This window comes from Urocampus carinirostris, chromosome 1 (genome assembly GCF_059441175.1).
Source record: "Urocampus carinirostris isolate Australia breed hairy pipefish chromosome 1, RoL_Ucar_1.0, whole genome shotgun sequence".
In the NCBI taxonomy this organism is placed as follows: domain Eukaryota; kingdom Metazoa; phylum Chordata; class Actinopteri; order Syngnathiformes; family Syngnathidae; genus Urocampus; species Urocampus carinirostris.
The window spans coordinates 1,672,065-1,689,172 of NC_142349.1; positions in this window are offsets into that span (position 1 = coordinate 1,672,065).

The window sequence follows — 17,108 nt, forward strand, 5'->3', positions numbered from 1 at the left end:
TTGTCAAGTGATCTCACAATACAGATGGGAACTCTAGCACTTTTTGGAGAACCAGCTCTTTTGGGTTATATCACTCAAAAAAAGCCGGCTCTTTTAGCTCAGAATATTCTCCTCAAAATTTGCGGGTTGCTTTAATTTGTATAATACCAATAATGATGTACAAAGTCAATTAACATTTTTATGTAATTACATTATAATAACCTCGGTTTTTTTTTTTTAATTCATTTTAACTTTGAACATTTTTTAAAATTCTAAGCAACTTTAAAGTAAGCAACACAGAATAATTAGAATAGAAATAGAAAAGAATTTACTTTTATTGTCATTCTTTGTAACCGTGCATACAGAACGACTTGTTGATACACCTGGCCCGTACAGTTAAACTGTACGGGTCGATTGAGTTACTCCTGACGGATTAACATTTTAATGATTATATTTACTTTTCAGTGCAACAACAAATAAACGGAGGAATACAAAAATAAACATTCAAATTTGCTAGGTATAAAAAAGAGACAGGGATCCCCGAAAAATACAGCAAATATATATTAAAATATGTGTAGATATATTAGTAATAAATAGTACATTAGAAAATATTGAACAATTTTACCTGTTTATATAGTCAGTTTATATACTGGAAATTGCCCTCACCTGTGCTCATTCTTTCAGCAACACTCGCTCCCTAATTAATTTGAGTGAATGTATTTAATTTGAGTGTTTTATTTAAATGCAATGTGAAAACAATGAATGTACTTGCCATAAAAATGTGAGAACCTGAGTGCTGCAACTGTTTATTGTATTGTTTTACTTACTACTATGATGAATGTATCTCTAAAATGTTGAAACTAGAATGGCTGTGTGCAAAAAGAGCACCAACTGCATTAAGACACAAAACCATTTTTGGGTGGTATTCACCTTTTTGGGGCCTGGAAGATAATAATTTATTTCTGGATAAACTGCTGAGTTAGCAAAACCAAAATAGAAAGATGTTGAACAGAAGAGTGTGTTGTTTCACCCTGACCCGAGTGACATGGTCGCTTTCTTGTGTCCCGTTTCATCTGCTACTTTTTTCCTTTTTTCTTTTCTTTGTTCTTGTGTATGTGTTTGTCTTGCTGTTGGTCACCCCGAGGGAAGATAGATAGATATACAGATAGATAGATGCATAGATAGATAGGACAGGCAACAACGAACAATCGAACAAACAACAACAAAAAAAGACAGACATATATATATATATATATATATATATATATATATATATATATATATATATATATATATATATATATATATATATATATATATATATATATATATATATATATATATATATATATATATATATATATATATATATATATTTATATTTATATATATATATATACCTTGATGCTTCATTTAATTGTATGGACTCCTTTTTTTCTTTTATTCCAGAATTGTGTAGCATTATCCTATGTGATTAATGTTACCCAGCCATCATCCCTCTGGGGTGAACCCACAAACTCGCCCGTCCACACAGTAAAAAACAAAAGAACAAATAATAGTACACGGCTTCTGAAACTAAATCCACATATCTTTGTGCTGCTTGGACCACATGAAGTGCTGACACTTTCTTTTAGCCAGTAGTTGTGGCTCACATCAATGTTGTTGTTTTTCACTTTGAATCTTCATCATTCAGCATACATTAGTAACCTACATATACTAGATTGAAAACATATACCTCCCTCGCTTTGCTTGCGGGTAAGAATAAAGTCAAAATAGAACACCTCAGATGTTTGATTAAATGGGTCTTGTGCTTTCGTCAACTTCATACTGTCAGATGTGTTATTAGATAATGAGCAAAATATGCTTGCAGCCATCAAGGTTTGATTGAGTTCCAAGATAGCGTTCTCAACCAAGAGTGCTTGATCTCTTAGGAAATCCAGGCAGACCCCGGAGTTATGATCAAATTTAAAAATGACTGCTTTTTATGTACATTTCCTCAGTCTCCGACTGAAATTGGAGGAAACTGTAACCCAATTCACCTAAGTCACGAATAAATACATGCGAGACTGTTACTGGATGGTTCTATATCGACCGACTGATGCAGAAACACTTTCCTTCAGGCATCTACCTTGATGCTTCATTTAATTGTATGGACTCCTCTTTTTCTTTTATTCCAGTATTGTGTAGCATTATCCTATGTGATTAATGTTACCCAGCCATCATCCCTCTGGGGTGAACCCACAAACTCGCCCGTCCACACAGTAAAAAAAAAAAGAACAAATAATAGTACACGGCTTCTGAAACTAAATCCACATATCTTTGTGCTGCTTGGACCACATGAAGTGCTGACACTTTCTTTTAGCCAGTAGTTGTGGCTCACATCAATGTTGTTGTTTTTCACTTTGAATCTTCATCATTCAGCATACATTAGTAACCTACACTACATATTAAAATCACAAATGACAAGGACTCTTAATTAATGTCATATACTGGCAATGGGGGGAATGATTTTCATGTTTGGAATTGAATGTGTTAAATAGTTTTTTTTTAACAGATGAGTCAATAAAGTTTTACAGCTGAACCACTCACCACGCTACACAAACTCAACACTGCCAGCTACCGGCCGAAAATACCATTTGGTTTGCATTTCTTTAAGATGTCATAACTTTTGATAGAAATGACCAATAGACTCTCCTCTGATTTTGACATACTCAGAAATTCATGGTGGGCTTGGTCTGGCCCGTGAGCCATACCTTTAACATCCTGATCTAAAATGATAAATTCAACAATGCATATACAGTAAAACTCGGTTAATCCGAATTCAAATGGACCGGTAAGATTATCCCGATTATCCGAGTTTCCGGATTAGCCGATGTCCGGTATTCTAAAACCCCTTAACCTCAAAATTATCTTTAGTGGAAAATACAGGTTTTGATTGAACTTGAATTAACACGTTCATATTCACACAGATAAAACGAGAATTGTAGCGTATAGGGACGGGAGTCTGAGGCGGAGTAAGAAATTTCGTAGCCACCGGGAGTTTTATTGACAGCTCTTCAAAACAGGGCACAACAACAATAGCACATTGCTATCTCGCTAACGGGAAGAAAGACAGCGCAACTTCCTAACATGTCCCACTGGAACTCTTTACTCACAGGGTTGGGTAGGGTTACTTTAACTTGATTACTTTCAATTACTTTTGGATTACTCCAATACCAAATATGTTGATAAAAGACAAAAGAAACTAAATATGAATAAAATTACTAGATTTTGTGCAGGCTTGGGGAGTAACGGAATACATGGAACGGCAAAAAATATGTTGGCAAGCTGTTTGGATTTATTTTCATTTTGTTTCTGTCGCATTTTATGTTAGTTTTGCCGGAGATCAAAGAGTTCAAAGCCAGGAGAGAAAGCTGTCATAATTTTATTCATATTTAGTTTATTTTGTCTTTTATTAGCATATTTGGTATTGTAGTAATCCAAAAGTAATTGAAAGTAATCAAGTTAAAGTAACCCTACCCAACCCTGTTTACTCAACAACAGGTGAACTATGTAAATCCACTACAGAATATTAATGAAAAATACGTTTTTCAGAATATCTGACAACATTTGAGGTTTCATGTGAAAATAAGCCGCGATATCTTTTTTCTTCATGCCATTGTGATCGTTACATTATTGATCTTTAGTTTTTCTTCTGATGTCTGCCATGATGTGACAATTAGCGTAGTGTTGATTTGCACGAACAGATCACAACTTGAATCGAAGCACAATGAGATAGTCAGTCAGTGATAACAGGGAAGACGTCCCACGATGACAAACCCATAGAGAAATTCGTTTGTCTATGGATGGCATACAAGTGCGTCATCCAGCCTCTTCCAGAAAGAAGACGTCAAAGACGCCATGTCGACTTGGAATACGACTCCGGAATAGACATGGCAAAATGCATAGGAATTAATCCAAATGATAAGGTTTTTGATTCGGAAAAGCCGAAGATCCGGATTATAAAATCCGAAATATGCATAGATATTTCGTAAGAAATACATAAGAAATCATCGAACCAAACTTTAATCTGAATTTCGCGAAGATTCGGATAAACCAAATCCTGATTAATCGAGTTTTAACTGTAATGACTCAAAAGTTTTGAGTGATTTTGAACATTTACTAACTGCTCTCAGCAGAACATGTCAGGTAGGAGAAAAAGGTTTAAGAATCCTGACGGTGATATTCGGAGGGGAAATTAGGATCCCTATTTGAATCCTCTGACTTTATTGCAAGTGCAGTCACATGTTACCTTGGCAGAGAAACGGGAAGATGGTGATGTGGCTCTAAACACTAAAATGGAGAGCTGCAGAAACTTCAATACCCACACACAAAACGAATTGGTTTCTGTCCAGCTATTATTTATACCGCTTAAATGAAAAATTAATAAAATAAAAATAAAATAATTAAAAAATACTTTTCTAATATGATAATTTTGTACCAAACCAACCTATCATACTAGTCATACCTATGACCAGCGCTAAAGTTTTACAAGCTGTCATGTGCGTTGTGAAGTATAAAACTTAAAGACATTATTGGCCTTGTGACATTAAGACCCTGAAAATATTCACGGCACTTCACTTTTTCTGAATCGATTTTTTTTTTTACCACTCGAAATTCAACAGTCAACTAAACTTAATGAAAATGTCAACAAAAGTTTTTGTGAATATCCTTTAGACCAGGGGTTGGGGACCCTTTTGATTCAAAGCAAATTTATATCTTTTTTTCAAATTGAGAGAGCCACACCATATATTTCAAGACAAATTCAACAAAACCGCTAAACCTTCTCTCCAGTAAAAGCCTAATTCTTTAGCACACTTACTGTGTGACATTTGATTATTTGATCAAATCTATAAAATAATAATAATAATGGCAAAGCCTGTGTTGCGTGTCAAAAATATACCACTTAAAATTTGTCTCCCTTCCTCAGTTACTTAAGAGTGTTGTAGCTCATTTCGACCGTCATTTTTGTCCTAAATTATGGTTTCAAAATAAGGTGTAAGCAAAGTTCTTGTGTGAAAGTGTCACAAAAGTATTGTTGTATTTACCATTGGCGCAGACTGCACTGAGTGAGAGAGAGAAGGGAGTGCCTTGCAGAAACTGATCCACCTCTATCACTCACAAAATCATATTGCTCTGTGCGGTTTGCTGGCATTTTCACCTGTTTACAGTTCGTTTGGGGGGTTTTATCATAAAGAATCTAAACAGTGAAGATACATTGATGAGCTTCCATTCAAAGCTTTTTTAGTGACCTACTGCCAAAACGTTAGACTGTAAATTGTAAAAAAAAAAATCCCCTATACATACTGGACTGAACCTTCATTTTGTCTCAGTGTTGCTTTAGCTTCACATGTACCACTTTGGAACGCCACAAATAAGTATACTGCTGTTAACTTTTATTTCCGAGCCACATCCATCCATTATCTGCACGGCTTATCCTCAGTAGGGTCGCGGGGGGTACTGGAGCCCATCCCAGCTATCTTCGGGCAGTGGGCAGGGGACACCCTGAACTGGTTGCCAGCCAGTCGCAGGGCATGCAGGGACAGACAATTTGCTCGCTCAGTTACACCTAGGGACAATTCAGACTGGCCAATTAACCTGACATGCATGTTTTTGGAATGTGCGAGGAAACCGGAGTGGCCGGAGCACGGGAAGAACATGCAAACTCCACACAGGAGATTTGATCTCACGACCTCAGAACTGTGCCACACACCACTGCGCCGCCGTGCTGCCTTCCGAGCCACATGTACTCTTGAAAAGCCGTAGGTACCCGATCCTTGCCTTAGACGTTACTACAGCTTAATTGGAGTATACTTAGGGTGAATTCAGTTGATTGGACATGATTTGGAAAGTGACAAACCTGTCTTTAGACCGGTGCTTGTCAGAGCCAAAAACTAGCATTAATTTCACAGAATTGTCTTCAGACACAAATCTATGCTGCTTTAAAGGTCCCAATAAGCTCAGTGGCCTCCATCATCCATAAATGGAAGAAGTTCTGATCCACTAAACTGAGCAATCAGTTGGAGAAGGGTCTTAATCAGGGAGGTGACTAAGAACCAGATGGCTACTCTGTCTTGGCCTAGTGTTTCTCTCCAAAAGGATCAGGATTTTGTTTTCTTAAAGTATAACTGTTTTGTTTCTTCCACATTTCTTTATATCCAATGGGAGTGTTCTTCGAAAATTGTGAGTAAGACCATGGGAGAAAGTATTCTCTCCTTGTGTCATGTGATCTAACACAAAAAGCTCTACTTGCAGATGGTTCAGCCCGGGTTACGCTTGCACTCTTTAAGTTGTGTGAACTTGATCTGTGTGCTGTCAGCTGGCAGTTAATGAAACAAAAGCCAGGGCAGTCTGTTTTCGATTTTGCTTTCTCAACATCTTGAGGAATTTCCCCTACCTATATCAGTAGAAAAAATACTAAAAATTACTAAACACACATATTTTCATATACAGATACGTGTATATAGTTATGTGTATATGTTGCGATTGTGTAATCGGAAGACACTGCGTTTGTATTTGAGGATTTATAGTTCCAGTTTGTTATTTGAGTAACAAACAAGATGATTCCAACAAGAATTGTCACAGTTTGGAGTTTAAGGGCGCAAAGCAATCAGAAGCATGTTTTTAATGGCAATAGCCAATAAATGGCAAGGCAAACTTTGCAAGCAACGTGTGTGCGACTGCGATAGGCTGGTGTAAGATGTCAGTCAAAAAAGCCCTTGCACAACTAATTGAGTAAATTGGACTTTGACGAGAGTCAAAAGAGTGCAAAAAATGCTGATCACTGGCGGGTTCTACGTGGATTGTTTTGGCACCGTTGAATCGACTAAGGTGGTCGCAGGAGAGAAAGCCATAGCAAGGCTAACAAGTCTTAAGCCACCACTGCCGAACATGGCTAGTCACCAATGCCAGATTAATTACCGTAATTTCCGCACTATAAGGCGCACCTAAAAGTCTTAATTTTTTTCAAAAGCTGACCATGCGCCTTATCACACAGTGCGCCTTATATATGGCTCAATATTAGATTTGCAAGGTCTCGCAACTTACTCAACAGCCGCCGACTCGGAGTAGTCCGCGGTGTATGCTGGGATTTATATACCGGCGTTTCATTGGCTAACCAATGTGTCAATCATCATTTGAATCGATCACTATTGGCTGAAGTTATTCGGAGCCTCGGATTGGCTAGATGGCTAAAACAAACCCTGCAATCGGCCGAGTTTAGCAATGGCGTAGCAAGTCCGCGGTGTATGCTGGGATTTATATACCGGCGTTTCATTGGCTAACCAATGTGTTAATCATCATTTGAATCGATCACTATTGGCTGAAGTTATTCGGAGCCTCGGATTGGCTAGATGGCCAAAACAAACCCTGCAATCAGCCGAGTTTAACAATGGCGTAGCAAGTCCGCGGTGTATGCTGGGATTTATATACCGGCGTTTCATTGGCTAACCAATGTGTCAATCATCATTTGAATCGATCACTATTGGCTGAAGTTATTCAGAGCCTCGAATTGGCTAGATGGCCAAAACAAACCCTGCAATCGGCCAAGTTTAGCAATGGCGTAGCAAGTCCGCGGTGTATGCTGGGATTTATATACCGGCGTTTTATTGGCTAACCAATGTGTCAATCATCATTTGAATCGATCACTATTGGCTGAAGTTATTCGGAGCCTCGGATTGGCTAGATGGCCAAAACAAACCTTGCAATCGGCCGAGTTTAGCAATGGCGTAGCAAGTCCGCGGTGTATGCTGGGATTTATATACCAGCGTTTCATTGGCTAACCAATGTGTCAATCATCATTTGAATCGATCACTATTGGCTGAAGTTATTCGGAGCCTCGGATTGGCTAGATGGCCTAAACAAACCCTGCAATTGGCCGAGTTTAGCAATGGCGTAGCAAGCTTAGCAAGCTTGCTAAAGTACACCATAAAGAAACATGTTTTATTAGTCTGTATTTGTAAATATTCTACTCTCCTGGATTTACTTCACTCACGGTTGTAAGAAGACCATGATTGCGTATCATTATTGAACGTGAGAACTTAGGTAAGTTATGCGGCTTTATATTTTCCCGGTATCTTGTTTTAGAACGATCTTGATGTCGCTGTGATGAGTTGAGTGAATTAAACTCAATTCCAAGTGTTTATTGTCATATGCACAGTAAAGTTGTGAGTGAAAAAGAAAATAGAAACATAGAAATGTTTGGCATTTCTTGAATCCCAAGACTTCAACCTTCCGAATGATATTTGAAATGACGCATTTAAGTGACATCGTACGGACACCGCATCCGCACGTGTCTACGACACGTATTTGCTTCTTTGCAAGCTTTGGGAATGTTAAGGGGGTAATCAGTTTGACTGAATCATCTGACTGTTTTGTCGACGTTCCCATTGTGGCGCCTTATAATCCGGTGCGCCTTATCTATGGAAGATATAGGACCAAAATCTATTTTTTGGGGGTGCGCCCTATAACCCGGTGCGCCCTATAGTGCGGAAAATACGGTACTTATGAAACTAATGTCCTTGAGGCCCCAAGCTGGAGCTACAACTTGTAAGATAAGGCTACATTCGTGACTCGTATTTTAATCATCGCAGAGACCTTGCGTTAGTTACCCAATGCTAGCGTGCAGCTAGCCAGCTGATCTTTAAATCACTATCTTGCAAAGAAAGGAGAATCCCTCCAAATTTTTTTGTACCCCTGTACAATGGCGATAAAGATCATTTATTCAACTGTAATTCTGTTTTTATTTGTAGATCTAAAGTTGCTCTGAGTCATCCTATCCTCTCAGTCAGTAATCTCGTCGTTGTCAAGGTTAAAACTTTAGATTGTATTGAGGTAAAGAAACAAGATTAGGTTTTTGAGTAGCCCTTTCATCAGAGGCGCGTCCCACCTGAGCTTTCCCCTAGATCTGCTTCCAAGATTGGCTCAGAGAGGAATCACACATACCCAATAACTACAGGCGCATTTAATAAAAACACAGATGTAAAACAACACATCTGATCGGCTTAAACAAGACATAAATACATGACTACATGAAACGAATAATGCTGGTCGTATGATGGTGAGCAAATAATTGAGCAGTAAAGAAAGTGAAACTTTCGTGACATAAAAGAACAATGAGCTAACTGTAGAACATAGGGAGTGTAGAATGGAGCCAAGCTTGTAACCAGACTTCCCGGGACTAAAGTGGAGGACATCTTGATTATTAGTTAGTGGGCCCCAAGAGGATACAATTGTTGCAAGAATACAAAAAGCACCTGGATATAATCGTTGGCTTCATTAAGGTACTTCTGAAGATGAAATCATACAAAGGCACATTCAAACTTTAATCAAACTATAATTTCCTTTAAAGTCATCTCGACGTACGTTTGAATGTCACTATGATTGCGTTCTCAAAAAAAAGGAAACTAGCACAGAAAATGTAATGCAACATAATTGCAATGCAGGTCCAAAATCGTGTAGCCCTATATGACAATGTTAAAACTATTGGACTCATTCATTAATAGAGTGGACCCTTTTCAAACAAGCTTAATTTGTTGTGTTTGTAAGGTTTACTTGTACATCAAAGGTTTACTTGTATATCAAAATTCTCGTTTTTAATGGTTTTAGTATAAAGAGGTGCAACTCATTTAATAGCAAGTTCAAGTAAGTGAACACCATATTTTATTGTAGTACATTCTGGATGGCAATGTTTTTGAATTGCTTTAATTAGTCGTTTATCTTGATTTTATTGCATTCCATTTAGCGGATAGAAATAAAACAACATCACTGCGTATTTCACTAAGAACAGAGCATGTTGATCCTGGTAGTCTGGACATTTGGAATAAATTATTTACAGGACCTATGATCAGTTTGTCAAACATAGTTAATTTCAAAACACCCAATTGGTACATTCCAGTGTCATTCTGATTGAGGTTTTAGTATGGAACCACAACCGGTATGCAGGGGGAAAACACAAGTGACGTCAGGCGCAATGTATCAAAAGAACCAAGCAAGTTCATCCTTTTGTCATTCTAGACTGGTTGCCTCAATCAGTCCTGACCAAAAGTGGTGCCATTTTCAGGCAACAGCAAGTTGGTTACCCCCGAAGATTGACAAAGCAGAATCAACAGGGCTCCTAAAGTCATGTTCAAATCACGTTAATGTATTCCTTAACTTTATGGGTCATCGGGTGGGTACAGACTATTGGTGCCAATGCCTCTTACGGCAGTTTATTTTTTGGTTAGGAAGACCCCACACATAAAGCAGGTAGTAATAGTTTCCATGATTATAAGCACCTGAAGGAGTGGCCCAACGCAGTGCACTTTGACCTTAGAGCCTTCTGGTATGAGTGTGACAAGATCCATAATCACTGCAGAAAACCATTTTTTGTTTCTGACAATTACGAGGTGAAACAAAGCTCGATTCCTTTCTGAAATTTGGAGTTGGCCTGTTTTGTCGTACAAAGGAATATTAATCATAATACTGTGTTTCCTTTAAGTCCTTCAAATAAAGAAAATGACATATATCAGTGGTCTCAAGCTTTTGGACCGGGGGCCGATTGCAACATGATAGTTTGAGGCCTGAGCCTTAATATGAAAGAAGTGACAGTGAGTATTATTTTCCTCTAGATGTCCATGATATCTGCCGGGCCACCGAAAACAAGTGCTGGTAGCACAACGGAAGAAAATACAGAGGCTCAAAATGACCAAAACTCGCCTTGTTACTTTTGAAAAGAAAAGAAGTAAGAAAAGAAAAAAAGAAAACAAAAAAGGAAAGAAAAAAAGGAGAAAAAAAAGAGAAAATAGAAAACTGAAAAATGAAGTAAGACAAAAAGTAAAACTTAAGAAAACGAGTGGAAAAAGGAAAGAAAAAGAGAACAAGAAAAAAAGAGAATAATGGTCAGTTATGTCTTCATTCACATTAAATTCCTTTACTTTCTTTCAATTTTTTGCTTTCTTTTACCCTACTTTTCTTTTTATTCCCGTTTTCCCTTTACAACTCTTTTTCTTATTTCTTCTTTTTTTACTCTCGGTAAAAAAGGTAATAAAAGGGGTTCTTTTTGCTCACTTTCAGTTACCGTAGATTGTAGTCTTCATTGGAGTCATTTGTGGCTGCACTACACATTACAGACATATATAAAACACTGTACCTTCAAGAACAGCGGAATGTTTTTGTCAGCGCTGTTTTTGTGGAAACCCCATTTTTGGCTCAACCTCACCCAGATTCTTCATTCAGCTTAATTAAGTACGAGACCCTGACTTAGCTGTTGCAGTATAACATTTAAGAAATATATCTCATCTCATCTCATCTCATTAGCTGCACCGCTTATCAGTAGGGTCGCGGGGATGCTGGAGCCCATCCCAGCAATCATCGGGCAGTGGGCAGGGGACACCCTGAACTGGTTGCCAGCCAATCGCAGTGCACACAGGGACAGACAACTCACTCGCTCATTCACACCTAGGGACAATTTGGACCGGCCAATCCACCTGAAATGCATGTCTTTGGAACGTGGGAGGAAACCGGAGTGCCCGGAGGAAACCCACGCAAGCACGGGGAGAACATACAAACTCCGCACAGTAAGTCCGGTAGCTGTATTTGAACCCACACAGGAGGTTCTCAAGACCTTAGAAGTGTGCCGCACACGTGCTAACCACTGCGCCGCCGTGCTGCTAAGAAATATATGGAATGTATTGAAATCTGAATTTCAATGGTCACTATAATGGTCAGAAGATAACGAGCTGACCTCCAGCTCTTCCCAGGGAGCAAATATGCCTCCCTCCACTTCCAAAACGCTGTGAGCCCACCCAACAACCCGAAAAGTCAAGCGATGACCGGGTTCTGGATGGGCTCGTACTTGCGGAAGCTAAAACTTGTACCAAACAATCACTTGATCAGTGTCCTTTAACTTGCCACCAACACGTCTTTTTATTCAGGACTTTATAAAGAAATTTGATTTAGAAACACAAGAATGTCACTCTTTACAAAACCATAGGGCCCTTATTTCTATTGTGCAGGAGCGACCAACAGTGAGTCCTGTGCAGGGGCTTGCGTTTGGTGAGCCTACAACGGTCTGGAGCAACGTGAATCATCCTGCCCTCCCAAACAGACTACGGGACCTGTGATGGATGGTGGCTCATGAGGTTCTCTCAGTCAGAGCCGTCATGCACCACCGAGGAATGTCAACGATTTCGACCTGCCCTCGACCTGGCTGTGGCGCCCAGGAGTCGGTGAGGCACCTTTTTTGGGAATGCAGCGCTGCCGAGGACCTGTGGGCAATAGGAAAATTCCCGGACTTGCCAGCAGGGGAGGTCCCTGACGCACAGTACAGTGGAACCTCGGTTCTCGACCATAATTCGTTCCATTTCTTTGTACGAAAACTGATTTGTACGATCACCGAAGTCGTTTTTCAAAAAAAAAAAAAAAATTGTTTTAATCCGTTCCAACACCCTAAATGTTTACCACGAAAGTAAACATGAAGCTAACCCAGGCTAATCTTACGTTCGCGTTAGCGTAATCTTCCGTACGAAAGATTACGCTAACATGAACGTGTAAAAATAAAAAAATCAGGTCGTTTACATGTCATTTAGCACCCGGGTCTCCACAACAAGTGTTGAGCGGTTAAAGGATAAAGAAAAGAATTATGAGTAGGATTTCTTACCTTGGCGGTTGTCTGCAGAAGCCATGCTGTATTCCTGAAAAAAGGGAAACTCGCACACCTTCTTCATATTTTACTATTATTTCTTTCCTAAATGCAATAGTTGTACGCACTACTCCTCTTTTTTCATCTGTAGCAACTTTGCTGCTTGCACCAACCTTCTTCCGAGGCATAATTAGGAGTTAAAACACTCCCTTCACCGCTTTTGAAAAACGAAAGCATAGAAGGAGTGCGCGTTGCCGTGACAACAGTTCTTCACGAGGGGTGGGGGCAATCTACACTCGTACGCCGCTCGGCATCGCCCCTAGCGTACCGGCGTTCGAACTCCGATTTTTTGAACGAAAAGCGAAGCAAGAATTTCTCGAAATTTTTGGTCGATAACCGATTTGTTCGAACTGAGAGGCGTTCGAAAACTGAGGTTCCACTGTACGTGCTTTACGGGGTGAGTGGGTCGAAAAGGTCTCAGAACGACTTTGCCAAGGACTGGCTCACTCTCGCCGCCATCAAAGACGCCATCTGGACCTCCAGAAACCTGCTGGTAAGGAGGTGCAGGCAGATCCTCCCCGTGGCTGTGCTCCGAGTGGCTGCAGATACCATACAATCTGCGAGCGGCAAGCCTAGGACGCAGCCATAAAGAGGAATCGTCTGCACCCACCCGGAGGAGGGAACCGGAGCTCCACTGTGGGGGTCCAGGCAGCAACGGCCTGGTTATTCGGGTGGTTGTGGAAGGTAGAAGCAAGAAGGGAGAGGACCCATCTGAGCATCCCGGGCAGAGGACTGGCGGATGATGCTTGGGAGGGTGGGAAGAAATCCTACTTAAGAAGACAGAGCTGTGCCCCTGCACGATAGTATTGCCCTTTACACATTGGTTAACTGCTGTTAAAAGTGTCGATAAAAATTGTTCAAACCTCATATTGTTAGAATATGATATAATGAAATTGTGAATGTATTTGATTGCTGTTAAAAGTGTCGATAAGACCTCATATTGTTGGAATATGATATAATAATAATAATAATAATAATAATAATAATTTCCTTTGTATTGTCATTCTTTGTAACAATGTACACAGAACGAAATGTCGATACACCTGACCCGTTGTAGCGAGTCGATGCAGCCGCAGCCAACAGAGGGCGCCACCATTATACCAATTAGGTATGACCGAGGCGCGAACCAGCGACCTCCCAGTCTCAAAGCGGGCACACTACCATCTAGGCTACTAAAATTGTGAATGTGTTTAATTGCTGTCAAAAATGTCGACAAAAATTGTTCAAACGTCATGTTGTTAGAAAATGATATAACAAAATTGTGAATATGCTTAATTGCTGTTAAAAGTGTCGAGAAAAATTGTTCAAACCTCACATTGTTTATTTGCTGTTAAAAGTGTCAATAAAATTGTTCAAACCAAACCAGCCCTAGAGGCACAGTACTGCCATTCCCAAATTTATGATTCAAACACTCAGGCTAGGCAAGACCATCATGCATACGCTTGAGAATTCGTCCTTTGAACTGAAATTTGTGATTTGAGCAGATACCCACCTGGAGCTGCCTTATCATGTCAAAAATACATAAAATGTGAAGTAGCTTTAAAGCCTCAAGTGTGAAAGTTACATCAAAGAGGTGACTGAGCACACTGAAGATGATGATAAATGAGTGGTGAAAAAAAAATTCACTTTGTGACTCAGATCCTCTGATCAAAATAAAAGCAGGAATGGAGATGAACAGTCGGTATATTACAAAAATTGTTTTATGTATGATTGTGTTTCTCACTATTTATCTTAAGTGTCAGCAAAATGAACACAACTAAAATAGTATGTAAATCATTGACTGCACAACTTCGTTCCTGGGTACAGTGTGCAAGAACATTACCCTAAATGCTCTTTTGAGTGACATCACTGTGCAAATTAATTGGTCGATTTGACTCGATAGAGAAAGTCCAAGTGCACGCACACGCCTTTATTTTTAGCATGTTGTATAAAAACAAAATATGTTATTCTCCCTATTTCATTTGTTTGTAAGATTCCGGATTTACAGTGGCTTGCGAAACTGTTTGAACTTTGTGACCTTTTGCCACATTTTAGACTTCAGACATCAAGATATTAAACTGTAATTTCTTGCGAAGCATCAACAATGACTGGGGCACAAGTATGAAGTCGAACACACTTTATTGGATATTATACACTTTTTTTAACAAATAAAAAAAAACGAAAAAGTGGGTATGCAAAATTATTCAGCCCCTTTACTTTCAGTGCAGCAAACTCTGTCCAGAAGTTCAGTGAGGATCTCTGAATGATTCAATGTTGATCTAAATGACTAAAGATGATAAATGGAATCCACCTGTGTTTGATCAAGTCTCTATATAAATGCACCTGCTCTGTGATAGTCTCAGAGGTCTGTTTAAAGCGCAGAGAGCATCATGAAGAACGAGGAACACATCAGGCAGGTCCGAGATATTGTTAGAAAATGATATAATGAAATTGTGAATATTTTTAATTGCTGTTAAAAGATAAAAATTGTTCAAACCTCATATTGTTAGAATATAAAATAATGAAATTGTGAATGTGTTTAATTGCTGTTAAAAGTATCAATAAAAATTGTTCAAACCCCTTAAAGTTGGAATTGGATACAAAATGATTTCATAAGCTTTAAATATCCCTAGGACCACTGTGCAAGCAATAATATTGAAATGGAAGGAGTATCAGACCACTGCAAATCTACCAAGACCGGGCCGTCCTCCTAAACTTTCAGCTCATACAAGGAGAAAACTGATCAGAGATGCAGCCAAGAGAAAAAGCTGGTTTTCTAAAAAAAGAGTCAGAATCCCTACAAGTAAATTTTAGTCAAAGAGGTCACCACTGTGTTTCCTGTTTGCTTATAGATTTTCAAATTCTTAAACATACAACAATTTCTTATAACTAGTTAGTTGTACTACGGATTATTCAGTTACTAACTCGGTTACTTTTTGGAGGAAGTAGGAAGTAGCTATAACTAATTACTTTTTTGTTATGAGGTCCAATATGCCACCACCTATTTATGTAGTTGTTGTGTTTCGACCAACTGGACTACTGTATATTCAATTTTTATTGATGAATTTTTGGAACTGCTAACTGACTTAGTAACTTTTGCGGAGACAATTATAAGTATTTGTGATTTTAATGTTCACACAAACTCCCCATGCTTTTAATTTACTGATTGGTACATTTTGTTTTACTCAAATAGTTGATGTGCCCACACACAAGGATGGGAATACTCTAGACCTTGTTCTGACCCGGGGTGTGGTAGCTTCAAGTGTTGCCATATCCCAATGCTATCTCCGATCACTGTCTTGTTAAGGGTGAGGTGAAGTTTAATGTTTACAGTGTTAAGGAAAATTAAGGTTTAATTAGCCGCGATATCCACCCTGCAACGACACCAGCTTTTAAGAACTATTACCTGTGGCAACTGCGGCCTTCCCTTGCTATATTTTGCCTGTTGACTCACTTACAAATGACTATAATACTGCTTTGGTTAATGCTATTGACTCTGTTGTGCCCTTACCTTGGTTTACTGAAGAAACCAGGTCTCTCAAACAAGGTTGCAGGAAACTTGAACGACAATGGCGCTATACAAAGCTTGAGGTTTTCCGACTGGCCTGGTGTGACAGCTTGCTGAAATGTAAAGTTAGCAGCTAAAACATCGTTTTTCTCTGAGATTATTGCTGTACCTAAATATAATCAGAATTTTTTGTTTGACACAATGGCGAAACTTACGAGACAGCAACTTAACCCGAATTGCTCTACCTATTCCACTAATGACTCTATGGTATTTTTAATAAAAAGATTCAACTCATCTGGAATGAAAATTCAAATGAGCATTCTGCAACATCGTCCTATCTTAAAAATGCAGGGGTTTGGGTCACGTCCGTGTCGGCGGCTGTTCAGAAATGTTTTCCAGTTTTAGTTATTTGTCCTTTGATAGTCTTACACAGATGGTCAGTAGGGCCAAATGAACACGACTTGCCTGCTTGACCCGTGTCCTGTTTCACGGGTGAATTAATTTGTTTGGGATCTTAAAACCTTCAGTTTAAAATATTATTTATATATTGCTATCCTCGGGTATTGTGCCTTTAAGTCTGCTGTCATTATTCCAATCCTTAGGCGACCTAACCTTGACCTGGAAAAGCAATGTAATTTTAGGCCAGTGTCAAATCTACCACTTTTTGCAAAATTACTTGAAAAGGTTGTTGCACAGCTTGGTGATATCATCCACAAGCTTTTTACCCTCTACACCTCCGACTGCTCACCGACCCACCTCACGAACACAATTGTTAAGTACGCCGGCGATACAACCTTGGTCGGCCTCATCTCTGAAGGGGACGAGGCGGCATACAGGGATGAGGTGGAGTCACTGACAACGTGGTGTTCGAAAAACCACCTCATACTGAACACCACAAAAACAGAACAACTCATACTGGACTTC